General features: G+C 37.8%; 1 pseudogene; it reads left to right on the top strand.

Moving 5' to 3' along the window:
• Window positions 1–267: 267 nt before the first annotated feature.
• Window positions 268–22,844, top strand: LOC148027023 (mitochondrial phosphate carrier protein 3, mitochondrial-like; annotated as a pseudogene).
• Window positions 22,845–24,141: the final 1,297 nt, after the last annotated feature.

The raw sequence follows: 24,141 nt of genomic DNA, 5'->3' as shown, positions 1-24,141 counted from the left end.
TTGAGATCAGTAGGTCACTGAAATAATTCTGGGCATAATTCTCACCATTGTCTCAGTAGGTGCTCTCGTAATTGGAAGAGCAAGCTTGGGGTCCTTGAGACATCCTATTATGCTTATTGGATTTTATATGGGGTTCTTTGCAATGCTTGAGAGTTATATGGTCAGAGCTGTATAAAGTGTGCTGGGTTATTTTCTGCCAATGCATAAATAACTTCAGTTGAACCACTATTTGAGACTTTTGGTGTGTTGAATTGTGCAAGTTCTGTAATGAACAAAAATACTGATACACATTCAGTTCTCTTCCAAGTAGACAACAAAGAGATTCCCAAAGCTCTGCTCAAGAACCTTACATGTAGGTACTGCTGACTAGAAGATTGCACCAACTTGTACATTTTGGTAGTACAGAAGAGAGTGTTTGTCATAGAAGCACGGAATGGATTGAACGACTCGTCTCATGCCCCTTGTAAACAAGAGTCATGTAAGTCTAGAGAATGTTTGAAACTAGATGCCTTGTAACAACTTGGTTGATTTATGCCTGACGCAAAGCCTCTGAGCCAAATACGAGGGTCTTGACTTCAACTGTAAGGCAGTGAATGAGATCACTGCAACTCAACTTCAAGGCTTCAACCTGTTTTGTAGTCCTGGGAACATAGGAGCCCACAACCACAAGTCCTCCATTTGGGTCCATGCATACACCAAGTGCCCAGTCTGGGTACTGAGCTCGTATTGGAATCCCTGCCATACATTGCCACTCCAAGATGATGAGTTTGTATGTCACTAACATCAGAAACTTGGTAGAAGCTTTTTGTTGAACATATATATCAGAATCCTATTAGGAGTTGGAATAGGTACTACAGCTCACACCAGCTAGTGATAAGGCCTTTGACACAATAATTAGGGGTAACATCAAGTAAGAGCTTAAATGCTTAGCTTCATCAAATAGCAAGCTGATGATGGTAACCCTACCTATGCACGCAAGCAAGAGTAGATTTCTACAGTAGCATTGGTCAGATCTGGGGGCAGAGGGTTTACTACTGTCTGATGCTTCAGGGACATAACTTTTACAACTTCTGATACTTCAGGTACAGATGGTCACCAAGTCAAAGTCTTAATGACCCCGGAAGGGACTGAAGGTGAGATTGAGGAAAATGCACCTATCTTGGTAGGCAAGCGGCTCAAGTGATCAGCAGTGGGCCTCTCAGGTGTCCCTGAGTTGTCCAGCACATTGAAGTTTGAAGGCCTAGGCTCATGAATAAATAGAGGAGGACCTAGTATTCTCACCCTTTGCATTTATTGTGACAAGTCCACTATTGATCTTGATGCTGAACTTGACGCGTATACCCTGAAAGTACTCTGGCATCAGTGGTGAATATGTTTGTGAGCCTTGAATAGTGAGCAACAGTTGCTTAAGTGGTCTGAAATCTGCAGCAGTAGTGAGCAGTAGTTCTGAGGCTTGAAGCAATAGTGGGCAACAGTTGCTTACGTGGTCTGAAGTTTAAAGCAACAGTGAGCAACATTAGTAGGCAGCATGTATGCATATACTCAATCACATTGTCCCTATGGACAACAACATGGTTCCTATCAGCAGCATGCATATGGGGATTCCTATGCCATGCAACCATATGGGCAGCTGTCTCATGGAGACCCTGATGCAATGCAGGAGTGGCAATCAAGTGATTATGACCGAATCATGCCAATACCTATGCCCATGGACTTGCCAATCATCATACTTATGGTCAGCCTAGGATGCAAGGACACCATTGTAGTCATGTTGGACAATCATCATGCAATCTTGGGCAGCATGTTTATGGGCAACAATATGACCAAAGTTTTGGTAGTAGGCAACAGCAAATAGATGTATTTGGGCAGCAGCATGAACATTCTTGTGACATGCATTCCCATAGAGATTATGGACAGCATGACCAATGCTGTGGGATCAATGATCAAAGGCAGCATGCTTATGATGGTTATGCGTGTGATGTGCAACAGGGCTATTATCACCATATGTAGTATGGACATCATGAATACCATTATGAGAAACAGCCACATTGGTATGACCATCCATATGGACAGCATGAGCATTATGGTCATGAGCATGGACAGCCATCTGTTGTACATGAGCAACAAGATGACTGAGCAGCATGTCAGAACTATTACTGAGCTGACCAATGGTGATGAGCAGGTGTGTAAATTGCTATCTAAGGCTAAACGCATTAGACATCTTACTAGTGATACGATACGGGAATTGCATGGTGCGGGCTTATGCTATGGATGTGCTAAGCCAATATCTTGAAATCATCAAGCCACATGCAAGGCAAATACTGCCAAAATACTCTTGGTATTAGATTATTATGATGCAAAGGATGGAGAAGATCTTGTTGAAGACCCTTTTGGTATGGGTCCACAACAAGAACCTCAGTTTAAGAAAGAAGACCATGGGTAGCATGTGGATTTGGATGATCATGACCCCATGCGGGAGCCCCTTCAGTCCACAAACCTGCAGTTTAAATGCTTGGACATCACTAAGAATGCAGGGTCCATGAATATGCAGCACTTAGGGGTTGATGCAGTCCATGCAATGGTGACTTCAGCCTCATATGCTTCATTCATACAGAGCATGGTGATGCCTGAGAGGCTTATGGAAGAGCTAGAGAATACCACCATGCTGATCATGCTTACAATTGTACTTGACTTTGACCTTATGAAAGCTGATCCAATGCATGGCAGCGATACCACTTTCCCTTTTGACCCGGGTGGCTATAGGCTGACCTTGACCCTCTGCATAGACTAGTACTACTCTTGAATATTAGGCAATCTTTTACTGGGTCTATGCCAAGAACCCCCCTCCCCTCCCCCCAACTACCTTTTGCCACTTGTAATGCTATACAAAGTAGTACTCTGTAGCCCACTACTTGGCTATACCAATAAGTTCGATCTTTGTTTTTGAGGACAAAAACTTCATTTTGAGTGGGGATGGATTGTAATGGAGGGGAAATACTTAGGTCAAGTTGACCTACGTATAAAAGGTGTAAGAGACACTGCATCATGGGCACCATTTGATGAATACACATTTGTCCTTTCACCTTCTTCCCTGTCCTTCCATGGCTCCTAGCCATTTCTCTCTTCTCTTCTTGCCTTTCTCTCTCTACTTTTAGTCTTTCTCTCTCCTCATCACCCTCTTTCTCTCTCTTCTTCTTACCTTTCTCTCTCCTCTTCCTCTTTTTCTGTAGTCCTTCTCTCTCTCTTTCCCCTTAGTTAGGACAGTTAGGTCTTCTTCATTACACATGGATACACTCAAAGTTATGGAATCGAATTATGCATCCAAAAGCAAATCGAATCCAAAAATAATAGAAATATAACAAGCAAAACGTTTTCCATCCCTTGAAGCAAGATGGTTAGAATATTGGATGACAACATAGCCCACAGCCACCTTCCAAATCATAGAGAACTCTTAGGCTCCTTGAGATAATTTTGGAATGAGCAATACCTAGTGTATATGTGCAATTTTTGTGGTGTATCGAATGAATGAATGGATGCTTACTAGATTGGATTGGACTCTATCTAGATATCTATCATTGGGTTTAGACGATATGTGCTACACCACTAATCATTCTTTGTTAGTAAAGAAAATTGTGTGTGTGTGTGTGCACGTGTGTGCGTGCATGCATGCGTGTGCGTGTGCATGTGCGTGTGTGCATGTGCATGTGCGTCTCAAATCTCATGTGTAAAATTTGAGATTTCAATGTTGAAAATAGTTTATAATTTTGACTTTAGAGAGACACATAGATAAATCCATCCAAAGAACAAACATTCTTTCTTAAGGGTCAAGTATCTATAATTCCAATTTTCTCTTGTGATAAGATTCTATCTTCTCTAGAATTTATGTAGCGTTCTCACTTGTAGAAGAATGAACTATGAACCAAAGAGATGAACAGTTACATAAAGTGCAAATTCCTTGAGCTATTCAAAATAGGCATCATTTAATTCATTTTTCATATTCCTTATGTGTCCAATGTGCTTTCCTAATGTTTCCAACATTCTCTCTAGTCATGGTCACACTTGCCATGCCATTTGTACCTCACAAAGAGAATGTTGAGAAGATTATTGATTACCTATGCACTAGACAAAAAGGCAATGTGCAAAGGTCAAAGTGAAGAATCCAACAATGTACATGTCAATTTCCCCAAAAGATAGCAAGAGATAAGGTCTTAAACATAGATGATGTTGCAAGCTAGGCTATTAATACAACTGAGTCACTTTGCGAGGGAGCTTGTAGAAAGATTGGATGAGGAGTGTGCCTCATAGAATAGTTGTCAATGAAAGACCTTAGCACTCAAGAATCAAGTATCATAGTAGTGATGGGAAGGACAATCATCACCCAGCAACAATACAATACTCTCTCTAGGTCGCAAGTAGAGAAGGTGAAGCATCATCCTCAAGACTTTCCTATTTGTCACATTTTCCATGTAATCCACATTTCATGCCTATTCACCATAGCAAAGTTCCTTCTAATAATATTGACACAATAGAAAGGAAGATGTACAGTCAGCCTTTCTGAATGTCCTTTATTTAGTCCTATTTAGAGCACATGGACAAGAACCTTATAATTTTCAACTTAGGGATGAAGACATATCAAGGTTAAGCATAAACATTTTTTAGTCATTAGAGGTAAACGCATGCAATTAGTGTTTGATTTCTATTACTATGGATGCAATGTTTTACTTTTGTGAGCTTTAAAAAGACACATCTATTACTTGAATTGAACCATTTTAACACTAATTGCTTGCTTGTATGTGTGTCCAAATAGGATAGGTAAACTAAAAGTGAGCTGCCCAAGTTAAGCTTTTGGGGCAAACGTTGTACCTCATGTGCAAGGCATATTAAGGAGCTACAATTCAAATGAGAGAAAATCTAAGTAGTAGGATAAAGCACTTTCATATTGGCAAGACACATATGTTTTAATGACACAAAGGAGAGGCTTGCTAGGGTATGGGGCCCAGTATAGTGGCACTCAACTTCCCCCCCTTTGATCTTAGCCATCAAGTGAGAACGTAGAAAATTCCATCTCTCTCAGGCCCTTCATTTTCTACAAGTGACATGAGAAGGAATTGTTAGGGATAGGATATACTTTGTCTTAGTTGTTCATGAGAAGGAATTTAGTTTAATGAAACATGCAAAATAAATAATGCATAAAAGTAATTTTTTTTCAAATAGCTTTATGGACAAAAAATGCAAATTATGAAAGGATTCTTATGATGCATAAACTCTAGGAAATTATCGTTGCTAACTGCTTAGCAAGAAAAAGGTTGCTTATTTAGCATGAGTTTGTTCGCAAAGAAAAGGGAAGATTAATTGAATTAACCTAACCTCAAATCGATAAAGTTTAGGATTGAAAAATAAATTGACACATAGATAACAAATCATGCGGAGGTGATCTCGATATTACCCTCTAAAGTTGACCAAATTAACATAGGCTTAGAAATACATATGCTGCGAAATATTCATTGGAATGAATGAAAATTCAAGAAACGTTTATACCTTAAATACTTGCCCACATTCCCTGATTGTAGGGTCAGCAAATTGTAAACGTAAAAGAAATTAGGGTTTGTCCCTGAGTTTCTTAAAAGAAAATAATAAAGCTAAGAAACCCTAGGTCTGACAAACATCAACTTAAAGAAATTGAAACGGATTGTTTCGTAACCCCATTATCGCATAGTACGATGTAGGACTTGCGCGGCAAGTACGAAGTCATATGGTCTTGTGATTGATTCACAAGAAGAAAGGCTAAATTCTCGCAACAAGGATGGCGGATCCTTACACAAGTTATCTTGCAAGAGGATGTATACTTTGATATCCTTCTAAGTAAGGAAGGTTAAAAACCGGAAACTGAAGTATCCAATGAACTTTAGGGTTTGACCAAGTTCGGTTAATAGGGTACGCCCTAACCTAGAATATAAGAGATCTTGCCAAGTTGCAAGACACCCTGGATCGAGTGTTGGATGCATTCGAAAGGAAAGATTCCTTTCATAGCAGTTTGCCAACAACAAAAACATTATCAAAGCAAATGTTTGTATCATATGATGTAGGAGGCTATTTATGCTAAAATCTAGTGCAAAAAAATACAAGGATAGAGTGTGCATGATCAAGGGGAGAAAAGGGGGGGCTTATGGATCTCGAATACTCAAACTTCTTGATGACATCTCATGGATGAATTTCCTTCACACCTCCATGCATGGTATATGGGACAAAGAGAGGAGTTTTGGGACTTTTATGGAGGTTTCTTATTTAGCCAAGAATAGGGCATGAGTGCTTTAACTATTCTTCTTCAATCCTCATAGTGAATTCCTTGCTTTATCACTTAAGAATAGGGTGAATGTTCCCTATCCTTTAGGAATGTGTTTTGGCTATCATAGAAGGCATTCAAATATTCTTTGGGATGTTAATAATAGGGTGCAATATTGAAAATAATAGGGCACATTGTTGTTCATAGAGGTTTTGAGCTTTAACAATGGTTCTAGGGTCATGTCTCGAGTGCATATCACTCCCTATCCTTTTTGAATAATTTGTACTTGTTTGAGACTAAGTTTTGGGAGAATTTTTAAGGAGCACATGAGTCATCATTTGCTACTATAATAAATATTAAATTTAGATTTGACGTGGTATTTTGGTGCCCATACAGGGATTTGATAGGGATTGAATGCTTCCTACTACTAGGTATACTGCATTGATTATAGGAGCTATCTCATGCCACATAGTTGCATAAATGAAACATGAATTTTGAAGTGTATGTAAATTCTTAGAGCTTTTCTACAATATGTATTTGATCTATGCTATGGTATTTTTTGGGCTATTGACTTAGAGGGTTTAGAAAATTATCCCATCATAAGAGTTTATACTATTACTTGCAATGCATGCATTGGTTCTAACATTTATACAATATATCAATGAAAAGGATCTGATTTGGCTTCAATTGGTACGTTTGGGCTATGGAAATTTATACATTTTATTTCTTCCTATTCTTCATATCCCTAATCTTTGCATCCCTTTTGTCCTTAACTTCTGTGCTTAGGCCTTCAATTCTACATACTCCCCCACAACAATCAAAACCAATTTTGATGTGGTAACATTTGAACGCACTTGTAAAGCTCTTAACAATCTGAAGGGTACACTTTTGTAAACCCAAGAAAATTATTTATACATGTACCATCAATTTGATCATCCTCAATGAACTCTAAATACTTATTATTTTTTATGTTTCATTCAATGCCTACTATGGGTGGGACATGTATTTGTCTGTGCTCAAATGTATGTTGCACCAACACCTCTATTATGAGGTGGGAGTCAACCTTCCTTTGTCTCACAACTAAAGTTCTACTATTCTCTCCTCTATTGTAGATGATTTTACCTTGAAAGATTCCTTTATGCTTAAATGCATGTGCATCCAAGATGAGCAATGATATGTATCAATGATCTAGTTTCCTTTCTCATCTTTCCTATTATGTACTATTGTGAGAATGTTCATTCTTGTTTCTAGCATTATGACCTAGGAAATGCATGTAAAAAATATATATTAAACCCTAAATGATAAGCATTTTAATATAGATTATTAGTCACAAATATTAACCATGGCATCAAGAGGTATTAGCCATTTTGTAATTATACCCAAATGTTAGAACCAAAACACATATAAATACATCAATGTAAACAAAAAGTCAATTTCAAACCATCACATTGAACAAAGGGGGAAGTGGATTCACGAGCCTCATTATAAAGGGATGGAGCCCCATGGTTAATCATTTAATATCCCACAATGTTGTTGAGTATATTGACACTAGCATGGACATACTTTCATCCTCACAAATCACCGTACTTTTAATGATGGTTCAAATTTGTTCATGATAAGATTGTTTTTAGAAATAGCCTTAGTCTCAACTTACCAATCTTTTAGTTTTATTAAAAATGACCTCTTTACAATAACCCAATTTACACCTCTTTGTTCCAAACTATATTAGCTCTAGTTCTATTTAAATTGTGATTGTTTGAATATGTTCTCATACACATCATTCACATTGGATACCCAAACTATTTCATGTTTAAACTACTTTTACATCTTGAAAATTTTGAACTGGTTAAAACAAAACCACATTCATATTGAGACCTAGACTAGTTGCAAACAATGGCATTCTCATTACTCAATATAGGAATTTGATATTAAAGGCAATATATATGCAAGAATTTGAATATATTCACACAAACAAAAACATATCTCTCCAAAGAATCTAATTGAGCTTATTTTTTAATCAAGATTAGACACTTCCATTGACCAAAAACCCCAAGCATGAAGACCTTTGCATGTCTTGCAAAAACAACTTTATATTTCCAAGTGTCCGATTTCACTGTTCAAAATCAAATCCAATGCCATGTATGCCATGAAACATTTAAACCTAGTCCCAATTTCTATGTATCCTAAGATTATCTATCTAATGATTCATCAAATCATATATGTCAAGAAATGTCTATCAAGCCAAAGTAGAATATCCTTATGTATACATCTCAAATTTTTTTAATAAAAAGACACTATCATAAAACTTGAAGTCAAAGAGAAAATGATTGAAGGAAAGACCTAGACAAAGATAAAGAACATGAAGGAAAATAAGTACAATAAGAAAAAGCTATCTAAGGAGGTCAATAAAAGTAAGGATACCATGAAACTCACTATGAAGACAATCAAAAAATGTGAAGATCAAGATTGGAGCCAAAGTTAAGGAGACAAAGATCAACCAAGACTAAAGATTCAAAGAAAAGTAAGCACCAAAGATCAAAAACAAAATTGTAATTCAACCATTGGAACCAATGATGTAGTGAAGGGGACCAAAACATTCCACGGATTTGAATTGAGCTTTCTACATTGTAGTTGATACTACATGAGCTAAAGGCCTTGCAAGCATTCAAGGGTAGGATCTACATCCTTAGGTGTATTTATCTAGAGGATAAGCCAACACTAGGGGAGAGTGTTTTGGTATTATGTTGTTAGAGTTGGTGCTAAAGGCATAAGTAATGTAACAGAAAGGGTCATAACCCATACGAAAAAAGAAGGAAGAGTGGCCTACTTGAAAACGTATAAGAGAATGTACTTGGGATAACTATCAAGCAAGCAAGTCATTTTCATGTCATCATGATTCTCTACTTGTTATTCTACTTTCTTCCATACCTCATCCCATCCTCATGCTCAAATCATGTTTTTCAGAAACTGAGATAGATATAAGAAAACATCAATCTCTATTAATAACCAAAAGTAGCTAATTAGTCACATGAATTTTGGCAATACATAAGAGGAACAGTTACCAATAAGATGGCTTGAAGTATAGAAGATAAGATCTCTACTCTATCCTTCATTGATTGCTACAACAATCGACTCTAAAACTAGAACTAATATCAAGCCCTATTAAAAAAATAGTAGAAAGAGAGAATACACACACACACAAAACATATGAGCACCTATGCCTCTTTCCCAAAATTATCTTTGTAAGAAGACAATTGCAAGAGTTAGATCCAAAATCAAATAAATGAGAAATCACATATAGATATTTAAAAAATATGTATATATGTATGTATGTATACACACACACACACACACACACACACACACACACATATAGAGAGAGAGAGAGAGAAAGAGAGAGAGAGATGAGTGCCTATGTCAATCTCTCCACGAAGGAAACAATAAGAGTTAGAACTAACATCATACAAACCCTAAATTGGAGAGAAAGAAACAGAGAGAGGGGAACATCTATCTGAAAATAATCTCTACAAAAGATAACAACAAGAGTTAGAATCAATATCAAAACCTATTGGAGAAATAGCATAAGAGATTAAACATAGAGAAAGATAGGCACCTATGTTTTGCCCAAACTCTACAATTGTGCGAAGAAAAAATTCTAGAGATAAGTGAATAGATAAAAACCCTCATTAATATCTCTACCAATCTTCAATAGTAATGATAGTTCAACAAAATGGAGGAGGGAGGAAAAAGAGTCTACTATTTCATTTTTTTGGTCAAGCTAATTTCATGGGAGGGAACAACTAGATCATGAGAGAAAGCATAAGATAGATATACTCAAATGTATGAAATATTCATTCTCTCTTTTTAGACATCCCATAACCCATTTTTGAAATAAAAAACCCAAGAAATTGAGAGACAATATTCAACATTTATGGACACACACACACACACACACACACACACACACACACACACACACACACACATATATATATATATATAGAGAGAGAGAGAGAGAGATGAGTACCTATGTCTTTTGCCCAAAACAATCTCTACAAGAAGAAAACAATAAGAGTTAGAACTAACATCATACCAACCCTAAATTGGAGAGAAAGAAACAGAGAGAGGGGAACATCTATACTGAAAATAATCTCTACAAAAGATAACAACAAGAGTTAGAATCAATATCAAAACCTATTGGAGAAATAGCATAAGAGAGTAAACATAGAGAAAGATAGGCACCTATGTTTTTCCCAAACTCTACAATTGTGCAAAGAAAAAATTCTAGAGATAAGTGAATAGATAAAAACCCTCATTAATATCTCTACAAAGCTTCAATAGTAATGATAGTTCAACAAAATGGAGGAGGGAGGAAAAGGAGTCTACTATATCATTTTTCTAGTCAAGCTAATTTCATGGGAGGGAACAACTAGATTTCATGAGAGAAAGCATAAGATAGATATACTCAAATGTATGCAATATTCATTCTCTCTTTTTAAACATCCTATAACCCATTTTTGAAATAAAAAACCCAAGAAATTGAGAGACAATATTCAACATTTATGGGTACACACACACACACACACACACACACACACACACACACACACACATATATATATATATATATAGAGAGAGAGAGAGAGATGAGTGCCTATGTCTTTTGCCCAAAACAATCTCTACAAGAAGAAAACAATAAGAGTTAGAACTAACATCATACCAACCCTAAATTGGAGAGAAAGAAACAGAGAGAGGGGAACATCTATACTGAAAATAATCTCTACAAAAGATAACAACAAGAGTTAGAATCAATATCAAAACCTATTGGAGAAATAGCATAAGAGAGTAAACATAGAGAAAGATAGGCACCTATGTTTTTCCCAAACTCTACAATTGTGCAAAGAAAAAATTCTAGAGATAAGTGAATAGATAAAAACCCTCATTAATATCTCTACAAAGCTTCAATAGTAATGATAGTTCAACAAAATGGAGGAGGGAGGAAAAGGAGTCTACTATATCATTTTTCTAGTCAAGCTAATTTCATGGGAGGGAACAACTAGATTTCATGAGAGAAAGCATAAGATAGATATACTCAAATGTATGCAATATTCATTCTCTCTTTTTAAACATCCTATAACCCATTTTTGAAATAAAAAACCCAAGAAATTGAGAGACAATATTCAACATTTATGGATCTCAATATCTTGCCTTCGTATTAGACAATCTAGAAGGCCCATTTCTGTATATTTTTGTCTAATGAGAGACTTAGGTTAAGTATCACCCTTCTTGTGTCTTTTGATTCTAATGCTTTTTCTATTGGTTCGACTAACTCATTGAAATACTATCGATTACTAATCCTAATCCAGCCTAAATGTGATGATATCTATGGTCCAACAACCTTACTAATATGAAATATATTTACTCAGTTACATAGCACTTAAGAAGCTTATGATGTGGATGAAATGGACATTGTAGTTAGAATGATATCCTTTAAGTTCGAAGTGCTTCTCTTGGGGGCAAGTATAAAACCATAGTGGTATGAAAGAGAGTTGATTGATTTGAAGGTTGCAAGTATATTGTTTTATAGATTTCTAGCTTGAGCATACTCTTCCCTCTTTGCTTATTGGATACAATCCCTTACATGTGCTTATGATGGGTGCCTTTCACACTCTTTTATTTTTTCCATGTGCACCTCCTCTTAGATTCATGCAAGGTGATATACCTTTTGGGTGCACAGTTTAAGCCTTATATAGAAACCAATATTTATAAAGTCTTGCACATTTTTATGAAATAAGAGTGATCTCCTTTTTCTTTACGAAACTCCTTTCTAGAAGTAATCCCCTTTGAGAATATTTATTTATAACAATTCTAGCATTAGTCTTGGATGGATTTAGAGATGAGTCATGTGAAATTTAAAAAATCTTGGAGTGGTATATAAAAGTCTCCTCAAATTGAAGGACATGGTACAAGAAAGTAAACATGAGGATAAGGGGATATGAGGACACCTTCTAGAAAAAAATCATTATCAATCACTCTTTTTTTATGCCAATCAGAGAAGATCTGTCTTAGGTCCCTCTATTCCTAGCCTATTGTACTACCAACAAATGACTCATCGCTATGATACCTATCTTTCCCTTTATCAAACCAATTCAACATCAATCTTACCTCTTCTTTTCCAACCTCAATCTTTTCCTCAAATTCCCATATTTACCTATTGCTCTTTTATCGAAGATAGAGTATTTTCCCCTTCTCTACCATGCCCTTGTCCATCTATCCATATACCTTCTACTTTACCTATTTATCAATTAACACATTTCCTTAAATTTTTAGCCACTCCTTCTTTATCTTATTCCTCCTTTTATGATTGTGCTTACCCATCTCTTCATCCTCTTTTACTTATTCCACTTCCATCTCCTGCCACTTCTATTTCTCAACCCCCTCAATTGGTTAGTGAATACGAAAGGTTTGATCAGCAGATTCCAAGAAGAAGAGGATGGAGCTCGACTGATTCTCTTACAGGACCCAAAATAAACTAGCCAATCATTCTAGGAGATTGGACAACTGCCAGTTAAGCATACCAGAACTATCTTCATTTTGCTCACCAATATTCACAATCTCTAGATCCTTTAGTGAGATTAACAACTCATTTTTCTTGGTATCTAGCATCCATGCATAGGCATTCCCATAATGATCAAAAGGCCATTCCAAAGCTTTGTATGAATGTCAATGTGAACATTGACTCCCACCAGTTGGATATCCTATATTTTCATGCCCTATGTCTCCCTAGCAGATACCTTGTTTTGCTAGAAAGGATGTGCTGCCTGCAGTTCTTTCAAAATCCTCCAAAGACATTTGTAGATGAATCCTTCTCCATGGATCGTTTTCGAACCACCAAGCCTTCAAAAGGAATCACCTTCATTGATGCCTTTGCAATGTATTTTGGATGATTCTTAATGATATATATCTCTCTTTTTGGAGGTATCATTCAAATGGTTGTGTTAGTGTTTGTGTATGTGTTGTAATAATTGTATGTGATGAGTTCATGCTGATTGAGAATAATTTGTTCGAGTGCTCTTTTCAAACTGTTGATGGTGGATGGAAAGCCTATGGTGCAAAGCTCAAGAGAACCTCTTATATCCTTTACAAATTTGTTATGGCTTTTAAATGATTAATCACATGAGTTAATGAATAACGAAGTTTTCCTTCAATATTTTTTCTAAAGATACAGGTAATAAGTTGGGGTCGTGGTTTGGAGAGACTATTGAAGACCCTACGGAAGATAAAATTGAGCTCTTTAATGAACTTATATTCTTATTTTCCTTAGGTCGCGAGGACGCTTCCTTTCTAAGTGTGGGGATATGTTGAGAGTGGAAAAAAACTGAATTTTTGATTGATTTTTGTTATTTTTGAGGTCTAAATGATTGATTTTTTATGGATTTAGAGTTTTGTATGGTTGTTAAAGGAAGTGTTTGAGAGTTTTTTGGATGATATTGATTATGTTTTGGAAGTTCATGATGATTCTCAGTGGAGATATGAAGCTATTGATGTTCTGATAGGTTCTGTTGAGCTTCTGATTGGTTTTGTATACCTTCTGTATAGCTTCTATTTTGTTCTGATTTTCTTTTATATGAAGCATAGATTTATGATTGATGAAGATTCAGATCTTTTGGAAGCCTATTGAATATTTTTTGATAGTTTGGAATGGTTTGAGTATGAGTTATGAGGTTCTGATGACCTTCTGTAACCCTCTGTAGACCTTCTGTAGAGCCTCTGTTTCTGCTCTGTCTCTATACCGTAACTGTATTGTAGCTGCTCTGGTACTGTACTATACTATACTGTTCTATAGATATTCTGTAAGTGTTATATAGAATGTATGTGTTGTTGAGAGAGAGAGAGAGTACGAGAGAGATATACAAGACATGCTCCCAAAGAATGATTCATATTGATGTAGAGTTAGTATATATAGGTGAGACCCAAGTCAAGTGAGAGATGATATATATAGTTGTAACATCTCCACTCAAACAAAGGTCTCTGGCTACGAGTGAAAAAACCCTTGGGGAGAACAAGGGAAAAACTCGAGCCCCTACACATATACAATACAAAAATGATTTACTATAAAGTTTTCTTGAATACAATGATACATACCTCAATCATCAGTGAGACAAGAACTTAGAACAATACCAAGTGCATATCTTAATGAACTAAAGAGAGCTTCACTAAGAGCTTTTGTGAAGATGTCTACAACCATTTGATCACTCGGACAATGCTCCACCATAATGGAACCTTTCTTGACTTCATGTCAAACATAATGATAATGAATAGCAATATGCTTTGATTTACTATGTTGTATATAGTCTTTGGTAAGACTAATAACACTTTGGTTGTTGCATTGAAGAGGTATACTAGATGATGAAGGATGTCCCAAATCTTTAAGTAGTTGTGGAAGCCAAAATAGCTCACGAGATGCTAATGATGCAGCAACATATTCGGCCTCAGTTGTAGAAACCGCAACACATCATTGTTTCTTGCTGGACCAAGAAACCAAACATCCATTTACAAAGAAACAATTTCCACTTGTAGATCGCATGGATAAATGTGAACTTGCCCAATCAGCATCTGTATATCCAATAAGTTCAAGAGAAGTTGAAGAAGATAAAGAAGAATCCTCTCGACAACGATAAATAAGACCAAACTCCTTAGTACCCTTGAGGTACTTAAGAATACATTTTGCAGCACTCCAATGAATAGTGGAAGGGAAAGAAAGATACTGTCCCAAAAATTTAGCTGTAAATAAAATATTTGGTCTTGTGTTTAAACCAATAAATTGAAGACAACCAACAAGATTAGCAAAAGGTTGATGAATGGCTGATTCTTCATTGTGTGTTGTAGATGTACCCTTGGTAGAGCTTGAAAGAATGGGAGTGTTGGGGCAGAGTGCGCTTTTGTCAACCCAAACTTCTTAGCAATATCATTAATAAACTTTGTCTGGCGAAGAAGAAGAATGCCTTGTTGTCGGTATCGTTGAACTTGAGTACCCAAACAAGAATGTATCTCACCAAGATCCACCATTTCAAATGCAGTCGATAAAAGCTTCTTCATAGCATCCAAGAAAGCAATATTATTTGACACAAGAATAGTATCATCAACATATAGAGCAAGAATAATAAAACATTTGTCCTCCCTTTTGATGTAAAGATTTGGGTCAGCAAAACATGCAATAAAACCTTTAGATGTGAGGAACTGATCAATCTTAATATACCAAGCACGAGAGGCTTGCTTCAATCCATATAATGCATGATGAAGCTGGCATACAAGATGCTCCTTTCCTGCAATCATAAAACATTCAGGTTGCTCCATATAGATTTCTTCTTCAAGATCTCCATTGAGAAAAGCCATTTTAACATCCATTTGGTGAATTTCTAGATTAAATAGTGTTGTAAAAGCCAAAAGCATACGAACAGTTGTGGAGTGCACAATGGGAGAAAATGTTTCTTGATAATCTACTCCTACAATCTGCGAGTAACCTTTTGCAACAAGTCGTGCTTTGAACTTATCAAATGAGCCATCAGCTTTGGTCTTGGTTTTATTAACCCATTTACATTTGATAGGAACACGATTTGGGGGGAGTTCAGTAATAATCCATGTAACTTTGGAGATTAAAGAATCGTACTTAGCTTGCATAGCTTCTTGCCATTGATCCCTTTGAGATGAATTGATAGCTTCCATATACGATATTGGATCCTCTTGGACAGACATAGCATCATCAAAGACATCATATTCAGTAGAATAGAATCCATGCTCTATCTCAATAGGAAGATCGACATATATCTCCAAATTTTCATCAATCTTCTTTGGAGGTGAAGGAGGTTTATGATCATCAGAATTAGTAGACTCACAAAGCAAGTAAGGAAATGCACTAAGTAAAGACTAGGTATCATCTGAAACATCTGACGACCATGTGCCACCCATAGTCTTCTCATCAAATATAGCATCATGACTAATGATAACCTTTTGAGTAGAAGGATCATAAAATTTGTAACCTTTGGAATGATCGGAATAACCACGAAAAATAACCTTCAAACCTGGAGGATCTAACTTATGCCAAGTGTCCTTGGGCACATGAATATAAGCAATGCAACCAAATGTGCGAAAGTGAGAGACTGAAGGTGTCTTCCCTGTCCAGATTGTTATAGGAATTTTACCAACAGGTGCAGTTGTTGGAAGATGATTTTGAATAAAAACGGCTGTTAGAAGTGCTTCAGTCCAAAAATTTTGAGACAAACCAAAGTGTATAAGCATGCAACGCATAGCATTAAGAATAGTGCGATTTTTGTGCTCAGCAACACCATTTTGCTGAGGAGAATAAGGAACTGTAACTCATGATGAATATCTTGATCCTTACAGAAGTCATCAAATAGATTGGATACATATTCACCGCCATTGTCACTGCAAAGAGTCTTTATAGAGAATCCAGCTTGAAGCTCCACACTTATCTTGTATTGTTTAAATATAGATAAAGCCTCAGACTTATGTCAAAGAAGATAGACATGTGTGTACCGTGAGAAATCCTCAATGAAAGTTATAAAATATCGATATTGAGACTTTTAGGTAGGAAAAGAACTGCAAATATCGGTAAGAACCAAATCCAAGGGAGCATAGAAATGTGATGAAGTAGAAGTGTGGAAAGGCGAACGATGTTGTTTTCCAAGTGCACAGTACTCACATATTCCCATACGTGGATGAGATTTAAGATCCATACCTTGCACAAGACCATGACGATGAAGATCAAGAATTTGGCAAAATCGGAGTGTGTAGATCATTGTTGCCATAATTTGAAATTTGCATCTCCAAGGGCAATAACAGCATTTGCAACCATATCATTTAATGATAGCTCAAATAGATTACCATATCAAGGAGCCACTGCTATAGTATGTTTGTCTTTCTCTATACGACATTGATTATGATCAAAGCCAACAAACAAACCAAGATCAACTAGACGAGCAACAAAAAGAAGATTTCTTTGCAAATTTGGAACATGAAGAACTCCTCTTAATATTCTAGTGGATGAAACAGTCCCCAGATATAAATCACCCACTCCTTTGACTTGACAAGTCGTATCATCCGCAAGGTAAACAAACTTCTTGACAAGAAGAGAATGATAATTGTGAAGCCACTGTGATTGGTATGTCATGTTTCTAGTGGCACCTGAATCAACGATGAATAGAGAACCATCATGAACATGAAGTACATTTTCTGGAGAGATATCATGATGGAGGAAATTGAGCTCCTCATGAGTATGATCATCATCAGTTGTAGTTTGTTGAACAATATAAGCTCAAGAACGTTCTTCATCATATCTGCATTTAGAAACAATGAAACAACTTATCTTCCTTGTTGTTGTTACGCATCCATAGCTATGATACCATGGTGAAACAGAGAGAGAGAGTACGAGAGAGATACACAAGATATGCTCCCAAAGAATGATTCATATTGATGTAGAGTTAGTATATATAGGTGAGACCCAAGTCAAGTGAGAGATGATATATATAGTTGTAACATGTGTGACTTTGGGAAAGTTTTCTAACTTTTGGAAAGGATGAATCTAAGTTCAAAAGAGCTAAAACAAGTGGAAGAAGAAGCTGCTGAAGACTTAAGAGAAGACTGAGTGACAGTGACAGTAGTGAGCTGTGAAAAGACACTATAGTGGCTCTAGTGACTCTTCATATCAGACATACCTCTTGGGAGGTGCATCCACAACCTAAGAAGGATTATTGAGAGTTATTATAAGAGTATTATAGTGAGGATATGATGTACTATTGATAGAGAGAGAGAGAGAGAGCTAGAGATAGTCAATTCTATCAAAACAGTGTAACTCTATGTGAGAGATTGAGAGAGAGAACTATGAAAACATTGAAGATGAATATTATGTGATTGATTTCCATTCAAAGATGTTGTATTCATTTGTGTTCTTTGTTATATTGAAGAATTATATGAAGATGTTGAAGATTATGGTTGATTCTATCAAATCCGTGGGAGATATCTACTATGATGCTACGTGAAGAATTGTTGTTTTCTTTGTTTTGATGATCAAAAGAATGAAATCAAAGCTTGTTGATGTTACAAGATAGATTTTCCTGCAAGAGAATTCCCTTTTCCTTGGTGTTTCTCTTGGGGCTCCACCACTGTGTAGGTTGAATTCCTTGCAACCCTAAGTTCTTCATTGTCACATCCAACATTATGTTTACTGATGAGCCTCCATCAATCAATGCATCTGAAATAAAGCATCCTTCTATCCATACACTAATCTCTGGGGTTCCAAGATCTAGGAAGGCGTTAGCCACATCTACTTCCTTTACAAGCTCCAGGGCCTTATTGGTCTTGGTTGTTATTGAAGGAGCAATCCTTAGTTCACTTCTTCTTGTCAAGATGCTTTTGAATGTCTTTCAGCAGCTGGGAGATAGCATCAGCAACTGTCGAAATGTTAATTTTGGTTTAAAAGTATCTCGATATTTTACCAAGTCATATTCTTTGATAGGATCCAGGGGCTTCTCCAGCCTGCTGGGAAATGGGGCTACACCCATTTTCATCTTTTCTTTTTCTTCTAGCAATGGCAGCATCGGCACTTCCTCTGTTTTTGGAGGTGCTGCTGTATCATCTATCTGATGGATCTTTGGTCCTATTTTTGGGACTGTCTGTGTGACTCTCTATGGCATTACAATGCTCTGTACTGCACTGTTATGTCTTGTACTGCTCTGTCCCTCTGTTGGCATGTTGAACTTCACAGTCTTGGCAGGAGAGTTGTTCTCTTTCTGGACAACTGGTTCCTTCTTGGCGCGCGTGATAGTGGCAACTTCCAACTATACCAAATTGGAGGCAGGCTCTTGTGCCTTCTGTTGGCTATCAGTGGCATTGGCCTTGCCAGGGGCTGGACTTGGATAGTCCTTTGCAATGTTGCCTTCTCCTTTGCATCAGTTGCATAAGGGATTGTTATCCATAGATCTTCTAGGGTTTGGACAATTCGGGGAGATATGACACTTTTCTCCACCCCTATAACATTCCACCTCTGATCTCTGACCACTGCCAGACTATCATCCTCTGTAACTTTGAGAGGGAAACCTGCTTGTACCGAAATTAGGACCAAACTCCATAGGCTTTGGTCTAATATCCTATGTCGTCATTTTGGATTCTAGCAAGTTGAATCTTGCATTTTCATCTTTCTATCTTCATTCCTGCATCTCTTTCAGAGAGCAAATATCCTGTGTATGGTTCTTTTGCAAACAGTAGGAACAAAAGGCTCCAAGAATAGTTGGTTTTCAGGTACATTGAGTGGCTTAATGTCCCACTTGATGAAACTTTCTGCACCATGTATTAGAACGCATCACATCTTTCCCAGCTCCCGCAGGGGTGGATATATTGGCAGTATTCACCTTCAGTATTTGTAGCTACTCTGTAAACACTTCCATAAGCTCTTTCTTGATACTTGCAACTGAGTTGGATAAGTAGTCCTTCAGATTTTCACCTCCTGAAGTAAATGTAGTAGGGTTTTGGAAAGCTTCTGTAATTACTGCATACATTGAATGGGTTGATCCAGAGGCCCTCTGTTCTGATTGTGATTCAAAGCTCCTGTTGAGACTTGGGATTGTTGATTCTAGCTGGTAGGGTTCCACTGCTGTTGAGTCGCCATTGGAGGAACTGTTTGAGGCCACTGTTGTTTTGGTTGAACCATCATTTGAGGCACTATCGTCTATGGCGACCACAATGGATTAGGTGCATTATACTGTGGCAATGTTTGCATCTGGGGATAGGGATAGGGAACTGTCCCTGGGACTGCATTTGGTGGGTATACCATTCCTGGCATGGGAGGAGGTAAGACTCCTCCGCCTAGAGTCATTGACAATCTTTCTTTAACTTTATTATACAATCTTGCATCTTCCACTGCAGCTTGCAAATTGACTGGTCTTCTCAATTCCATGAACTTGCAAAATTCTGTTGTAGGCCTCTAAGAAATACTCCTTTCTAGATACCTTCATCCAAATTATGGTTAGTCCATCTCTTCAGGATGGATTCCATTCACGAGACATAAGCTTCTACTCTTTCTCCAGAAGACTGACGTAGGTTCATGAACTTCTCTCGCATCCGCTCTTCAAAGCCTTCCCACCTAAATTTAGTGAGGAAGACCAACTTCAAGTCGGTCCCAGTTGCCAAAAGTGTCTGATGCTTTTCTCTCATACCATTGAGACATCGCACCCTTGAAAGTAGCAGGAAATATCGCTAACCAATGCTCAGGGGTTCTGGCATTGCTAGCCACACATGCTACCATAAAATCTGCTACATGAAGATCAGGGTCTTCATTGTACTCTCCCTTAGAAATTGACAGTGGGACTACATTTTCTAGCATGTCATCCATATTTCGAGGACGAATTTGACTAGGAAGGGGACTTCGAGTCGCCATGGGGACTTTTGTAAAGAGTGTTTTTATGGCGTCAAAGGAGGCTTCTACTGCAAGCTCGTTCTCAGCCTTGATTCTTGCCTTCTCTCTTCTCACGTTGTCATGCTGCTGCGCATCCGAGCCGTATACACCTCCATTTCTTTTGTTGTGCATTTGTGTTATTTTCTATGTGTGATTCATTGTGTGTGAGATGCATTATGATAATCCGCATCCAATGTATATATTTCGTTAGTGTGTGTGTATGATTTTGTTTGGATGCATGATGTATGTGTGTTAGAAAAATATGAAAAACTGATGCCAAAGGACATTATCAAGCTGATAATTTCAATGATGATCTCTAAGAAAAGTGCAGGGAATTATGGAATCAAAGGAAGGATTGTGGAAGTGATCATCTAAGTTCAAAAGTTCCCATGACATAAAGTTGAAGGAAGACTCTCAAAAGCTGCTTAAGCGAGCAAAGCACTAGTGGAGCACCGAGGGAGTATTTTGCCATCCAATTTTCAAGGCCGAAGTCGAAGTTTATGCGCAGATTATTCATTGTAAAGCTGACTGACAAAGGGGCAATGCATGACTTCAAAGATAAATCTCAAAGTCAAAATCAATGTTGGTGCTTAGATCTTGTAAGGGTGTACAAGAACTATCTTGTCAAAGAGGAGGTTTTTTTTAATCCCTGCTCAACTAAAAGAGGAGAAGGGGAGACTAATTTGGTTTCAAAAACTGTTTTTGGAGGGAAAAAGCATCTTTTGGTAAAAAAAGCAAGGGATTTTTCAGGCGCTTAGGGGGGGAAGAAGAAAAGGGGGAGCTCCTAGCCGTGAGGGCCAACGGAGGCTGCCACCAAGCGTTGATCTACAAGACTGAATTATTCTCCAATGGATTTCAGTGCAACATTGAGAGGAGTCTTCAATAGATGAAGTTGATGCTTAATGATGAATGACACTAATACGTTATGACTATTGGCGCATCTCCTTCACCTGCATGGAGGAGAAGCTGATCGGATGTGGAGGAAGGCTGCAGTGATATCGAAGAAGATGAGGCTCGTGTGGGAATGCGCTGTCTGCAACCTGTGGATGATGTGATGAGCTTGAGGAAGCACTCGTCACTTGCAAACTCTCGATGGCCACACAGTCGTGTGCATTGAAGAGGCCTTTTGTTTTTCGATGAACCTCCGTAAAAGGAACCAATCAACCAATCAGTCGACAGTCTGTTGTAGGCAATCAAGAAGTTGCTACCTCAAAAGCTCTGACTGGTAAAGCCATCTTCTTGGTGAAAAATTGGCGAATTCTGTCGTGCAAGTTTGGTTTCTACGAGTACTTTAAGAAGTACTATACTGATTTGGCTGGGCTAGAGAACGCTTAGAAGTACAAGACCCTTATTTACCTGGCGGGATCAGCTTCTGCAGAATTCATTGCTGACATTGCTTTATGTCCTTTTGAAGCTGTGAAAGTTTGTGTTCAAACCTAGCCAGGTTTTGCTAGAGGCTTGGCTGATGGATTTCCCAAGTTTGTTGCATCCGAGGGCTACCCAGGCCTTTATAAGGGTCTTGTTCCACTATGGGGTCGCCAGATTCCATACACTATGATGAAGTTTGCATGCTTTGAGAAAACGGTTGAGCTGCTGTATAAGAATGTTGTGCCTATTCCCAAAGAAGAGTGCTCAAAACCTACATAGCTTGCAGTTAGCTTTGCTGGTGGCTACATTACAGGGGTTTTCTTTGCCATTGTCTCACATCTAGCTGACAATCTTGTGTCTTTCCTAAACAACTCTAAGGGTGCACAGCCTGTTGTAACTGCTTTTCATGTACGAAAGAGGTGGTCAATGCAATATATGTTGAATTGAAGAACAGGGCGTGTGGCTGAACTGGAATGTCTGAATCCTCCACATATACATGCTATAAGACATTCATGCATCGTTTCAGGAAGAACAGGTCATGCTGGCAAACAGAGAACGGCTATTCTTATGCTTATACAATTTCAGATGTGGACACTTGATACTCTAGAACATTGTAGATTCCAGTACATAGATTCTTTCAGCTCTCTTGACCTTCTGAAATCTTCTGCTGATCAGGCAATTGTCAAGTTACAAAATGTATATGCTGATGTGATCCGTATTTGATAGAAACCTCTGAGAGTATCAGAAATGAGATGTGTTGTACAACAGATGACTCTCTGCACTAAGGGACATGTTTGACTGGATTACTAGATAATGTCCATTCTTCTGTTCAATGTAACTATCACCAGAATTTCCTGATCATGAATTTCTTGTAACACTCTTGACAAGAAATATAGTGAAATTTGGCATCAAATATTTGAATTCTTCTTGTTAGCCTCTTCCCTTGTTGTATCTTGAACCCTGTGTTTTGGAGCCTTTGCGTGAACTTTACGACATTTCTGGTGAACCCGACATGAAAGTGCTACGTCACTTTTTAGCAAGATGGGAGACTTGCAAGAAGAGATGACAGATGATAATGTCATGAAGAACCTGTTTCAGTCATTTACCACTTATATGCAGCAGCAAGCTCACACGAAACGTGATAGTGATGCCATGGATGCCTTGAAAGCTATCCAACAGGAGATGAAGCAGTTTAATGGCCAGCAAGTGTCAACTTACTTGCATTTGTATGAAGAAAAGATGAAGTTTTTTGGGGTTTCTCAAGATGTTTGGAGCCGCTACTTCTTGCGGATCGTGGTGCGTGCTCTTGAAATCCAAATTTCAGAAATTCAAGAAACACATGCAGGTTGGGCAGAGTTTAAGAAGGCATTAAAAGATGAATATTTCCTGGAGGATACAGGTCTTATGAATCGCAGGAATTTCTTAGCATGGGTTTCCATGCCTAATAAGGGACTTTCAGTTACCGCTCTTCTACGAGAGTTTGAGAGCCGCTATGATCAGTTGGATGGAACTGAGCAACAAGCTTTGGAGATGCAGAAAGTGGAGTTATTTTTACAAGCTGCTGATGCTGATTTACAGGAAAAGTTGGATGATCTTTTGGAAGATCAAGCTACTCATTCAGGTTTAAAGACCGAGTGGAGACATGTCATTGATGCTGTGAATGCTCTTGTTAAGAAGCAGCGCAGGAGAGTACGATTGCATCGTAATACAGGATCAGTTTCTGAAAAATCCTTGGAGACTTCTTCTTCCACCCCTACTGCAACTTCTTTACCTAAGCCTACTCCTCCTGTTGTGAATCCACCAGTTCCTGCTGCTCTAGTGCCCTTATCTGTAGATGATGTTATTAAAGGCTTGGCAGATTTGATGATAGAAGCAGTCAAAGCTAAAGTTGGTAAGTTAAAAGAGTAACTTATATCAGTACCTGCTGTAGCACCTGCTCCAGCGACTGCTTTTCCAGCTGGTCAAAGAAAAGGGAGACGATGTATTTGGTGCGATAGTATAGAGTACCAACACTGCAGAG

This window comes from Lygodium microphyllum, chromosome 13 (assembly GCF_053477565.2).
Source record: "Lygodium microphyllum isolate KBCC chromosome 13, Lygodium_microphyllum_v1.1.10, whole genome shotgun sequence".
NCBI classification, from domain to species: domain Eukaryota; kingdom Viridiplantae; phylum Streptophyta; class Polypodiopsida; order Schizaeales; family Lygodiaceae; genus Lygodium; species Lygodium microphyllum.
This window is presented reverse-complemented; position numbering and strand designations above follow the sequence as displayed.